General features: G+C 39.3%; 1 long non-coding RNA gene across 1 annotated transcript; it reads left to right on the forward strand.

The window, feature by feature from the left end:
* The first annotated feature begins 998 nt into the window (after window positions 1-998).
* On the forward strand, window positions 999-10,315 carry LOC126940993 (uncharacterized). The gene is made up of 3 exons (XR_007721032.1): window positions 999-1,071; window positions 5,707-6,147; window positions 10,302-10,315. It is a non-coding gene; the product is annotated as an uncharacterized LOC126940993 (long non-coding RNA).
* The last annotated feature ends 3,133 nt before the right edge of the window (window positions 10,316-13,448 follow it).

Here is a 13,448-nt window from a genome sequence, read left to right on the forward strand (position 1 = left end):
AGGGTAATACTGAGATCATCCCCCATACGGAAGAGGAAAGACAGTCTGCAGACCAGTGTCAGCTTATAAATGTAGAAGGATTGATGGAATTAGAAAGTCACCATTTTGCAACTGCTACTGCAGTAATTGACTCGGACAGGGATAATCAATGGATGCTAAAACCAGTAAGAGAAAGGGTGGTGAGAAATAGGATATACATAGGGTGTCAAAGTATTAACCCACAGATTATGTTCTTCTACAGCTTGTTTTAAAACCACAGTTTACTTCTATATAAATATATTAGGGAACAATTTGAACACAATGCAGATTTTGCACTTGCTTATACCTGATTTAATCCAGAAGAGTCATCCTGTCACCTGCTTCTACATGCAAACTTCAGGTCTTTTCAGGGCAAAGTGCCCTATTCATATAGTTTACATGCATTTCTTTACCATTTTACATGTGTAAAACTGTACTGTCATTTTTACTGGGCTCCTGCTTTTTAAAAAAATGTGTCATTGATGAAGCTTTTGTGTGTTGTATCTTTAACCTGATTTTCCCCATAAACCCTGTGGTTTTTATTTTGCAATTTTTCATACCTGATGATTTTTAGTACCACATCTGCTAAATTATAGCTGACTCACTATATTTGCTAATCACAAAGTTTACAAGTACCCACAATAGAATGATCTTGCGGTCTCTGTCTTACATGAAATAATTGTCAATAATCTAACATTACAGCCTCTTGACGGGATGCAATATGATGTAGACACATAACCTATAAAATGGCCAGCAGTGTCTTAGTTGGATCTAATCAAGCCTTTATACATAAACAAAATAGGATATATATTTATATATTCACATAAAAGATTGGCTCAGAATTTTCACTTAGCACGAATATAACATTAAATTTTAAAAGAACTAAAATAAAACCGGCGATGAAAAAATTTGGCAGAAAATTAAGGAAATCTGAAAATAGATTGAGCATTAGATGATAATAGGGAATTATTGCTTATTTTCCTAGGTATGATAATGGTATCATCATTATACAGAAGAATATCCTTTTCTTAGGAGATGCTTACTAAAATCAAGGTAAAATATCCTAGTGTGTGCAATGGGGGTGCTCACAATACTGTTCTCTTTTAAAATTAAGTTTTAAAGATTTAGCAATAAATAGTTGAAAAATTAATTAAGATATCATTAAAAAGTGAATGAGAGGGTTGGGAAAGGGATATTAGTAATAATGACATTTTCAGGTTAAATGCAATTTTTGTGGTCTACTCCTACTTGAAATATCTGTGTAAATTTTGTATGAGATATATATCCAGATTTGTTCACTGGAAAAACAATAGACTAATTACTGACAACTCAACATTAAAATGCCTGGTATTAAAAAATATAGCACCGCTTCATTGGATAATGAACTTCAGGGAATTGTAATGGAAGACAATGAAGCAAAGAAATGATTTATTTATGTGTAACCTAAGATAATAAAATGACTTATAATGGTGAGAAGGGTATTCTGGGGAACCACAGCATTGCTGTGAAAAAGCGAGCAAATACTTTTTAAATTTTTTAATGTTATTATTTTTTTGAGATGAAGTCTTGCTCTGTTGCCCAGGCTTGAGTGCAGTGGTGCGATCTCGGCTCACTGCAACCTTCACCTCCTGGGTTCAAGCAATTCTCCTGCCTCAGCCTCCCAAGTAGCTTGGGATTACAGTTGTGCACCACCACGCGTGGCTAATTTTTGTATTTTTGGTAGAGACAGGGTTTCACCATGTTGGCCAGGCTGGTCTTCAACTCCTGACCTCGTGATCCACCTGCCTTGGCCTCCCAAAGTGCTGGGATTACAGGCATGAGCCACCACACTTGGCTGAGCAAATACTTTTTGATAGAATTTGTTAAAGTAGAACAACCACAAAATCTATAAATGTTTGTATGAAATATCAGTTCTAAGAGAAGCATTGGGAAGTCTTTATGGCTTCTGGTCTTTTCTTAAGTAATAGTATATTAACCTTACCCTTACTTCTTTGCTCCTTAGACACCCTCCTCTCAAATGATTATGTCAAAGAAACTACTCTCATAGAAGTTTAAGTAAAAACAATTTCAAGCTTTTAATTCAACATTATTTTTGACAGTAAAAAAGATGGCCTCATTAAGGAAAAATATCAGTAATGTGGCATCTATTATATGATTTTACATTCGTTTTAGCTTTAGAACCAAGTATGATAAACTGTAATCACACTGCGGCCGCTCATAGTTTTGTTAAACTCTTAACCACCTGTAGGGTTTTGCTTTTTCTCTGCTTTGGCTGTCCTTCAAATCACTAATCTTTTATGTTTCCTCTGTGAATGAAGAGCACATTTTATTTTCATCAATCTGAGATAATTTAAGTATGATTATCTCTCAAACTTGAGAATTGATGATCAATATATCAAAATTATAAGACAGTTTGTTACATTGAAATGTATTTATTAAGAGCAAAACTTTCATTTAATTCACTTGACCTGTGTTTCATAGAGCCACAGACCTGAGCAAAATGATATTGTTATGGAGAAGAATAATTTTTAAAAATGCGAATGAGGACTACCTCTAGATTCTCAGTACTGGTGATGGTGAATTGGGAAGTAGTAGGAAGCATGGTTGGATTTTAAAAAAGCACTCTCCAGAGAAAGGGCTATGACTGGGGCCTGACATGTGCTTGCTGTGTCCAGGGTGCTGAGGGTGAAGGGGGAGAAGGTTAGGAAAGAACATCAAAAAGCACACGAAAACAAGTGCATTTTGTGAATTGATGCTTGGAAACATCTTGGAATAATTCTTTTGAACATTGTTGATGGTCAAGATACATCTATTATTTGCAAATTACCAACTGACTGGTCTCTTGCTCCCTAAAATCTACAACTACCGGAACCCTGACATCTGTAAAAGATTACAGCTGGTCATACTTTACAGTTTCCTGATTTCATGTTTGAGGTCATCTCTAGACCATAGATGGCATCAGTCATTTGTCTTAGAGGGGCTTGTTGTTGGAGAAATGCAAGAGAAAATAAAGAGGTTTATTTGATTTTTTTTCTCTTCCTCTCCCTATTGGTTATTGCTACACTGGACAGCAATACCCTCACTCTACACTCTCTTCCCCAAATTTCTAAAGGAAATGAGGAGGCTATTCTTCCTTTGCCTTTTTGTGACCTTTCTTTTTTCCCCAGAGAGCCTTGGAAATTTATTTAACTAGATTTCAGCTGTATAAAATGGATGGTTAGGAAGAGAAGGAAGCATATAATGTGGTTATGTGTGCCCCAATACTTCCTAGAAATGACGCTGTGTGCCAAATTCCCCTCAGGAGATGCCTTGCTGTTTTATAATCCATGGAGCATCTTATAATTATACAACCATTAATTCCTTTTCCTGCTTCAGATTTCACTGATTTACTTATGTAACAGTGTCATTAAAACCCATATATCATTTTTCACCATTAATCCATTATTCATGAGTTTTATCCATCTCTGAAGTATGTTCATCAGGAAAAATAGCCTCAATTTGCATTTTAATTGACCAAATGTACAGTGGTATCTGATAATATAAATGGTCATTTCTGGTTAAGCAGAAGCTTATGTTTAGTGGGATTAAAGTGATCTTTATTTTACAGTTCTCTCTTCTGATGTGATTTTCATAAATGTGCTAAAGTAAATAAATAGAGATTGCTTGTATATTAACTGGTTTTACCAATAGCTATACAGCTAGAGTTGCCAGATAAAATATAAGAGGCCCCATTAAATTTGAACTTCAGATAAACTACTATTTTTCCTTAGTATAAATATTCTGCAAATATATGCATACTTATATATAACATTATATGTTTTTTTTTGAAATTCAAATGTAACTGTGTGCTCTGTGTTTTTATTTACTAAATCTGGCAACCATACCTACATAGTAACAAAGTCAAAACAGCTAGATAAATCCCTACTATCAACATAGGTCTCCTTTATTACCATGAATAATTTTAAAAAACATGTTTTTGATGATTTTGATACTCTTAAATAACTATATTGTTAGGTACCAGGAAACAATATTGATTTGTATTTTTGACCTTGTGTTGAGATAATCAGGTTATATCTATTCAAATTCCCACTGTATAAAAATGTGTAATATTTGCTGTCCAATTTTATTTCTACCAGATAGTATTTTACACAAAATTTTGCATAGACTAAGTCTTCAACAAATATTTATTTTGCAACTCCTTTCTTTCTTTTTTAATTTATTTTTAAATAAATTTTTAATTTACTTAAAATTAAACTCCTTTTTAATTTATTTTAAACTCCTTTTTAATTTATTTTGCAACTCTTTTCTTGGAAGAATTAAACACTAAAAATCCATTCAATCAATTTATGTCTCTACTTCAGAAAAAAAATAAATACTAGTAAATAAAGGTCATGAACATATTGTGCCCCAAAGCAGTCAGCAGGTCAACCATCTTGACTTTTACTTCTCATTTTCCTTGACTTCAAGGGAAATATATTCGTTTCCTATTGCTGTTTGTAACAAAGTACACAAACTTAGTGGCTTAAAAGAACACAAATTTATTCTCTTATAGTTCTAGATGTCAGAAGTCTTAAACGATTCGCTAAAATCAAAGTGTTGGCAGGGCTGGTTCTTTCTGGAGGTTTCTGGGAGAATTCATTTCTTGGCCTTTTTCACCTTGTAGAGGCCATTTGTATTCCTTGGCTCAAAGCCCCTTCCTCATTCCAATTCAACTTTTTTTGTTGTTGTTGTTTTGTTTTGTTTTGTTTTTTTTTTTTGAGACGGAGTCTCGCTCTGCCGCCCAGGCTGGAGTGCAGTGGCCGGATCTCAGCTCACTGCAAGCTCCGCCTCCCGGGTTCACGCCATTCTCCTGCCTCAGCCTCCCGAGTAGCTGGGACTACAGGCGCCGCCACTTCACCCGGCTAGTTTTTTGTATTTTTTAGTAGAGACGGGGTTTCACCGTGTTAGCCAGGATGGTCTCGATCTCCTGACCTCGTGATCCGCCCGTCTCGGCCTCCCAAAGTGCTGGGATTACAGGCATGAGCCACCGCGCCCGGCCTCCAATTCAACTTTGTGCTCCATCATCACGTCTACTACTACTTACTCTGATCACACTGTCTCCTTCCTACAGTGACCCCTGTGATTATATTGGATTCACCCAGATAATCCAGAGTAATCTCACCATCTCCTTTACCACACCTGAAAAGTTTCCTTTACTATATAAAGTGACGTACACTCAGGTTCTGGGAATTAGGATGTGAACCTTTGGGGAAACATTCAACCTACCATAGAAAGGGATTGGCAAAGTGAACCTCATAATACATGTCTACATCTGTATTAGAAATAAATTATATACGTACACACATACCTTACGTTTTTTTAAACAGCAGTGCTTTTCACTTCCAAGAACTAATTTGAGTATTACTCTTAGAGTAGATGGTAAGGCAGACATGAACAGGCCAGGAGACAGCCCCTCACCACCAAGGGTGTCAGGCAACCATCAGGAGATGGTCAGCAGGTTATTAAACTGTCTTTCTAGAATAATAATTGGTCACAGCTAGCGCCAGGGAAAGGCAATCTCCCAATAGCTAGAAAAAAACCTGAAACTGGTGGTCAGCAGCTTCTCGATCAGATCTTGGGCGAGTGGGCTCAAGCACACATAGTACCAGAAAAATGGCAGAGTTTAATTTGTATATAATCTTCCTCTAGGAACATTCGGTAAGAGAAGAACGCCTCAAGAGAGCATGTGCAAAGCTGCGCAAACACACTGCGCCTGTGGCCCCTCCCAAGGGTTGGCAGGTCACAGCGCATGTGGACAGCCTACCCCAAAGGAAGAATCAGGGGAGAAGGGATGCAACCCCCTGGAAGTACTCCAACCTATCAACCCCAGGTCAAAGGTCCAGCTGCACGCATTTTCTCAAGCTGCCTGCTTGGCCCTCTTCCAAGTGTGCTTCACTTCCTTTTGTTCCTGCTCTAAAGTGTGTTTATAAACTTTCACTCCTGCTCTGAAACTTGCCGAGGTCTCTCTCTCTGCCTTATGCGCCTCCGTCGAATTCTTTCTTCCGAGGAGGCAAGGACTGAGGTTGCTGCAGACCCGTATGGATTCGCCGCCTGTCACATCACAACACCACGGTGGTGTAGACCAGACGGGTATTATTTTGCTGCTTTTCTTTCTAAATTTTTTTTTTTTTTTAGACGGAGTTTTGGTCTTTCGCCCAGGCTGGAGTGCACTGGCAGAATCTCGGCTCACTGCAACCTCCGCCTCCTGGGTTCGCGCCATTCTCCTGCCTCAGCCTCCCGAGTAGCTGGGACTGCAGGCGCCCGCCACCACGCCTGGTTAATTTTTTTGTATTTTTAGTAGAGACGGGGTTTCACCATGTTAGCTAGGATGGTCTCGATCTCCTGACCTCGTGATCCGCCCGCCTCGGCCTCCCAAAGTGCTGGGATTACAGGCGTGAGCCACCGCGCCGGCCTTGTTTTGCTGCTTTTCATATGCTAATTAGTAATCACAACTGCAACATTTTGAGTGTTTACTATGCTGCAGTATGGGCTATAGGTATAATGCTGGGAATCTTTCATTTCCTTTAATTTTTGGAACCACCCTATGAGGTAGGTTTTATTATTATTCTCATTTCCAGGTGAAAATAATGGAGGATAGAGAGATTAAGTAAATGAGCAACAATTATTAAGACATTTTTAACATTTAGTGTTTACTCAGGCACTGTAGTACTTTACGTACATTTTCCCATTAAATCCTTTCAAAACTTCAACGAGTAGATAATGTTATTAATGCTCACAGTTCGGAAGAGGTTAAATAACGTGCCCAAGGTCACGCAGCTTGTAAGTGGCAGAGCCAGGATGCACACCGGGTTGATTGGATTCTGGGAATCATATTAACCAGTCCACTCTATTGAGCTTGTCTACCGTTGCATGGCTCATACACAGCAGAACTAAAGTTACAACAAATAATGCCCATTTCCTAGGGTGGTGTTCTTTCAATCACAAAGCCATCAGGATGGTGGTCTGTCTGGCATTCTAGTGCAGCCACAGCCCTCGGAGATACCAATTCTCTTAGTCTGAGGTGAGGCCCAAGCACTGGTATGCTTTAAAAGCTGCCTGGGTGATTAAAATGTGCAGGCGGGATTGTGACCCACTGCACAAAGGGTAGATCCTAAGCTTCCAGGAAGCAGCAGGCTACGATGCATAGAAAAAAAACAGAAAAAATATAAATTGTTTGGGCTGGGGTCGGTGGCTCATGCCTGTAATTCCAGCACTTTGGGAGGCTGAGGCAGTGGATCAGGTGAGGTCAGGAGTTCAAGACCAGCCTAGCCAACATGGTTGAAACCCTGTCTCTACTAAAAATACAAAAATTAGCCAGGCGTGGTCGTGCACGCCTGTAATCCCAGCTACTCAGGAGGCTGAGGCATGAGAATCGCCTTACCTGGGGAGGCGAAGGTTGCAGTGAGCCGAGATCATGCCACTGCACTCTCCCCTGGGTGACAGAGTGAGACCCTGTCTCAATAAATAAATATAATTTTTAAAAAAAACTTGTTCTGGAGGTCAATTACGTGCCCTTGTCACCAGCCTTCAGGAGGTTTGCTGCATCCTACAGCCTGCATGAGGTGACAGAGAGCCTGCAGAGAGCTATTAACCATTTCTTTGTTCCTACTTCTGCTGACAAATACAGTGAATGGGAACCTCTCAGAAGCCAGAATTACATCAATGTAATCATTAGTGATTCTGATAAAAGAATAGCCAGAAGTACCCCAAACTGTGAATGTGCTTTCAGTGAGCTCACATTTTAAAAGCATGAATATAAAACAAATTTAAAAAAAGGAAACCTAATCAAAAATAGATTTAGAAGGATAGCCCAGGCCTGTAAAAATATTGTTAGAAAGGCCAATATTCAGAATGTGCTAAATTGCAGTAAGTCTGAAAACAAAACAGAACAAAAAAACAAAAACATTTTTAGAGAGATGAGAAGCAAGGCCAGGCATGAGGCTCATGCCTGTAATCCCAGCACTTTGGGAGGCTGAAGCAGATGTATCGCCTCAGCCCAGGAGTTCGAGACCAGCCTGGGCAACATGGCAAAATCTCATCTCTACAAAAGAATACAAAAATTAGCCGTCGCGTTGGCACATGCCGGTGGCCCCTGTGGAGGTTACAGTGAGCCAAGATCACGCCACTGCATTCCAGCATGGGCGACAGAGAGAGACTCTGTCGCAAACAAACAAAAGCCCACTCCCCGCAAAAAAAAAAAAAAAAAAAAAAGAGAGAAAAGAGAGAGATACAAGGAGGAAGGATTTTAAATAGCATCGGCCAAGATATCAGGAAACCCTCCTTTAAAAAAATCCACTGAAGTTTGTATGTTTTCCCTATCATTTAGAATGATTCTCAGACTAGAAAAGATGAGACAAATATACCTTATTAAATCAGAATTTTAGAGCAAATTTAGAGAATCTAGCTTGTGCTCACTTCACAGCCCTTACCAAGCTGAAGTCTTTTTAAATTTCTTTTTTGAGAAGGAGTCCCGCTCTGTCGCCAGGCTGGAGTGCAGTGGCACGATCTCAGCTCCCCGCAACCTGCACCTCCTGGGTTCAAGCAATTCTCCTGCCTCAGCCTCCTGAGTAGAAGTCTTTTGAATATGTTATTAACTTGGCCGGTCAATAGACTTTTTTTTTTTCCTGTTTTCTTTCTTTCTTTCTTTCTTTCTCTCTCTCTCTCTCTCTCTCTCTTTCTTTCCTTATTTCCTTTTGAGACAGGATCTCGCTCTGTCACCCGGACTGGAGTGCAGTGGCGCGATCTCGGCTCACTGCAACCTCTGCCTCCCAGGTTCGAGTGATTCTTGTGCTTCAGCCTCCCAAGTAGCTGGGATTACAGGCATGCACCACCATGCCTGGCTAATTTTTGTATTTTTAGTAGAGACAGCGTTTCACCACGTTGGCCAGCCTGGTCTCCACCTCCTGGCCTCAAGCGATCCACCTGCCTCGGTCTCCCAAAGTGCTGAGATTACAGGCGTGAGCCACCACACCTGGCCCAAAAGGCGTTTTTTGAGTGGATGAGACTCCGTCCTGGGTTCCTGTGGAGCACTCTCCCCTTGCCACATCTTCCCGTCTCCTCTGGGGCTTGGTCTAGTCCTAATGAGTTTATATTTAAGCAGCAATGTTGAGTTACTATTGAGGCATCAGGAGAACAGAGAAATAGAAAGCTGGGCATGTATAAATATTCTCATCTCAAAAATGTAAGGTAACATCTATGAACTTCAGACTTGCAAAGTTGGTGTTGATCTCTAGATAGCTCACAGGGCCTTCTGAGATAAGATTTCTGCCATCCTTCTCAGCACATCAAGCAGAGCCTAAATCACACAGGGTTTTGCAATTCCAGGTGAGGTTGCAGTGAAAGCCTAGAGAACTCCAGGGGAAGAGTGCATTCAGCTTCTTTTCATTCCTAATTGAATTTCAGACTAGGTTTATATTTCTAGACTGGAAATAATTTGCCCTCAAAAGCATGAAAGCTTTGCCCCATTGTCTTCAAGGTATTTGAATTCTCCTTCTGGAAACATATGACCTATTTTTTCCTTGTAGAAACATTTAGAGTCTTCTTTTTTATCCCTGTTATTTTGAAACGTTATAAAGATATTCTTTGATATTTGCCTTTTCCTATTCATTGTGCTGTGCCCTCAACAGGAAATTTTTGCTCTGAAAATTCTTACCTTTCAGTTTGGAGAGATATTCTTACATTATGTCTTTGATATTTCTCTCTGTTTTCTCTGTTCCTTGTTTCTGGAACTCCTACCAGGAAATTCTTATCTCTTTTCTGACTTTATTTTTGTATCCTTTTTTTCCTATTTTGCATCTCTTTGCTTTTTAACCTTATTCTTTGAGAGATGTCCCCAACTTTATCTTCCAATCCTTCTATTGCATGTTTTATTTTTGCTATCATAACATTAATTTCCCAGAGTAGTTTTAGTTGTCTGAATGCTCCTATTTTTTTTAAGATCAGTTGTTTCATGGAGGAAATTCTTTTTGATAACTTTGAGAATATCTATCTATATATGTATATTTCCTTCTGCTTCCTGAGCTTTCTCTGTCCCTGTGAGTTTCTTTGTTTTGTTCTTTCATGTCTGGGTTTCTTCAAATGTTCAGTGATCCCGCGTGGTCTGTTCCTATTTTAAAATGAGGCTCTGAAAGACTAATTTGGAAGCTCTGTGTGTTCAGGCAGCGCTTGGTGTATTGTGAGTATCATGCGGGGATATTGTGACAGGGTCTATCTTTACATTTGCTTTTTCTTTTTTGGGTGGTCAGTTTCCTCAGAAAGGAGTGAATACATGGCTGTCTGTGTACTCGGGAGTGAAACTGGGACACATTTGTCATCATGAAGACTTCCAGTTTTCTCCCTCGTTGCAGTTTGAGGAAAGTGTGCCATCTGTTTCCTGCCAAGAACCTGCCTGATAAGCTTTTGGCTATGCCAGAAATCTCTTGTCCAGAGCGCCTCTGGTTCAGTGTATTCAACGAGTAAATCACCAAGTCTTTGCCACAGATTAAATGAGAAAACAAATGTTCCAAAAAAAGTTGCAGAACAGTATATGCATAATATGATTCACGGAATTTAAAATAGTGTGCATGCACTCCACTTCCACACGCCTCCTGTATGCTTTGTGAAATAAAGTTTATGGGACGTCATTGTTTTGGACTGAGCTTATGCACTAGACCCCAACAGACCAGACCAAACCAGAATGGGTCACTCGTGCCAAGTGCCATGTAATCAAACTAAACTTAGAAATGGGCGTTTCTGAAAAATCAGGAGAATAACAGCAGCCAATCCAAAGGGGCCCAGTCTGATGTCCAGCTGCTTCTCCTCTCTCTGTCGGTTGAGTGTGGGGTGGGCCATGCGTAGTTCAGGAAAAGGCAACATTTGAGCAGGAAAACAGGGATGCAAGTTTTCACTTTGGGCTGCGGTCTTAGGCTTTTTGGCTTGAGTGTGGGGCTTTGCCAGGGACTCACCTTTTTCTGCCTAGAATTTCTCTGCTGCCTGTCCCTATCTGAAGGAGTACACTCTAAAACAATAATAAAAAATACAGTATAGTAAATACATAAACCAGTAACGGTCATTTATTGTCATTATCAAGTATTATGTACCATTCATAATTGCACATGTTATACTTTTGTACAACCGACAGCACAGTAGGTTTACACCAGCATCACCGTAAACATGAGTAATGCATTGCACTATGACATTAGGACAGCTATGACATCATTAGGCTACAGGAATTTTTCAGCCCCATTATAATCTTATGGGACACCCCGTGCTACATCCATTGCTCACCGAAATGTGGTGATGTAATGCGTAACTGTACATTCAACTGTTAACAGGATTTAACTCTAGGAAATGGTTGTGGGGTAGAAGAAAGAAACAAAGAACTTCTCATTTTTAATTTTTACAATTCTCTACTCTTCCCCTGAATGACCGTATATAACTTTATAATGTTTTTCACAAACAGCTCCCGATGTAATTCTGATGCTCAGCTAGACTTGCAATCACTGGTTACTATCTATTTCTGTGTTCCCCTCCCAGCAGAATATTGGAATTAAAATGATAGCAAAGACTGAATGGCCAAATGATAGGAATTCTACAGAGGTCTTCCTGTATGAGGTTTGTGGGAATGTGGGTGGTACACAAAGAAAATGGTCAGCTTGGATTTTTTTTTTTTTTTTCATTTAATGCATTTTTGGTATAAAAATGTCTCAGCTTTTGTTGTTGTTGTTTGTTTGTTTGACATAGGGTCTCCCTCTGTCACCCAGGTTCAAGGACAGTGGCAGGATCACAGCTGACTGCACCCTTGAACACCTTGGCCCAAGCGATCCTCCAGCCTCAGCTTCCATAGTAGCTGGGAATACAAGTGCATGCTACCACACCCAGTTTATTTTTTAAATTATCAGTAGACACAGGCTGGTCTTGAATTCTTGGGCTCAAGTGATCCTTCTGCTTCAGCCTCCCAAAGTACTGGGATTACAGGCAAGAGCCACTGTGCCCAATTTGAGTATTTGCTTTATAGAGTACTATGGACATCTAATAGATATTGATAATTATATCAATACTTTACCTGTGATTCTAAACGAGTAGGACTACATATGGTGCAATATGGCTTTAAGTTAAATGAATGATATTGTCTTTTTTTTTTTTTTTTTTTTTTTTTGAGACAGAGTCTCGCTGTGTCTCCCAGGCTGGAGTGCAGTGGCGCGATCTCGGCTCACTGCAAGCTCCGCCTCCCGGGTTCACGCCATTCTCCCGCCTCAGCCTCCCAAGTAGCTGGGACTACAGGCGCCCGCCACCACGCCCAGCTAGTTTTTTTTTTTTTTTTGTATTTTTAGTAGAGACGGGGTTTCACCATGTTAGCCAGGATAGTCTCGATCTCCTGACCTCGTGATCCACCCGCCTCGGCCTCCCAAAGTGCTGGGATTACAGGCTTGAGCCACCGTGCCCGGCCGAATGATATTGTCTTAAATGCACTCCCATACTTAAAATATCCATATTAAAAATACTGATTTATATTGTTTCCTTTTCATGCACACACATACATTACAGAATTTGTTTGTAAAAGGAAAGCACTAATTACCTAACCACCTTAACACGATGACTATTAAAAATATTTCTTTACATTAGATTTCAAAAAAAATCTTCTATTGTTCATGTAAATAAATTTTCTTGAGTTTCTGATTTTTATAATTCTGAAAATGAGCAATACATTTCATTTTTCTGTACACAGATATTTCTATAAACTGCAATGTGTTTGAAAGTATTTTTTCCATTAAATAGAAAAGTAGTATTATGTTTCGAAGTGTCTGCTGTTACTGTTTCCACCCACTAAAAAAACATTCCATTGCTACTGAAAAAAATGTCACTTTTTCCCCGCAAAACATTGTCAGAAATTCATGTGATAGTGTTTTCTTTTCTTTTTATTTTATTTTATTTTATTTATTTTTTTTTAATTCTTTGCTAGGGCAAAGGGGAAGTAATTTTATGTTGTAGCTCATGGCCTTATGTACCCATAGAGTTAAATTTTGAGAAAAAATAGTTTTGAGTAAACAAAGAACTAAAGCACCAAATATTTTATTTGTAACCACAGTTTTAAATCGTGTGTGGATCTTTTGTTTCTGGCTATGGGAAAGGTAAATAGGGCAGTTCCTCTTACAATCATGAGCCAGATTCCATTACGTTTTCCTGCTTGCCCAAATTAGCGAACGATGTCATTTGTTGCTGTTCACTGCTAATTATCAGTCTTTCTACAAATTCAAGCAATTGTATTATTTGGAATTCCATACTCCTTTCAGCCCCCGCAATGTTTTGTCTTGTATTGTAGTGCTCTGCAAATCTGTGTAAAGCAATGTATCATTGTTAAATAGAGAGAGGAAAAAAAGACCTTTCAGAAAGAATTATCTCGAAACTTTTAA

This window comes from Macaca thibetana, chromosome 18, assembly GCF_024542745.1.
Source record: "Macaca thibetana thibetana isolate TM-01 chromosome 18, ASM2454274v1, whole genome shotgun sequence".
Lineage (NCBI taxonomy): Eukaryota > Metazoa > Chordata > Mammalia > Primates > Cercopithecidae > Macaca > Macaca thibetana.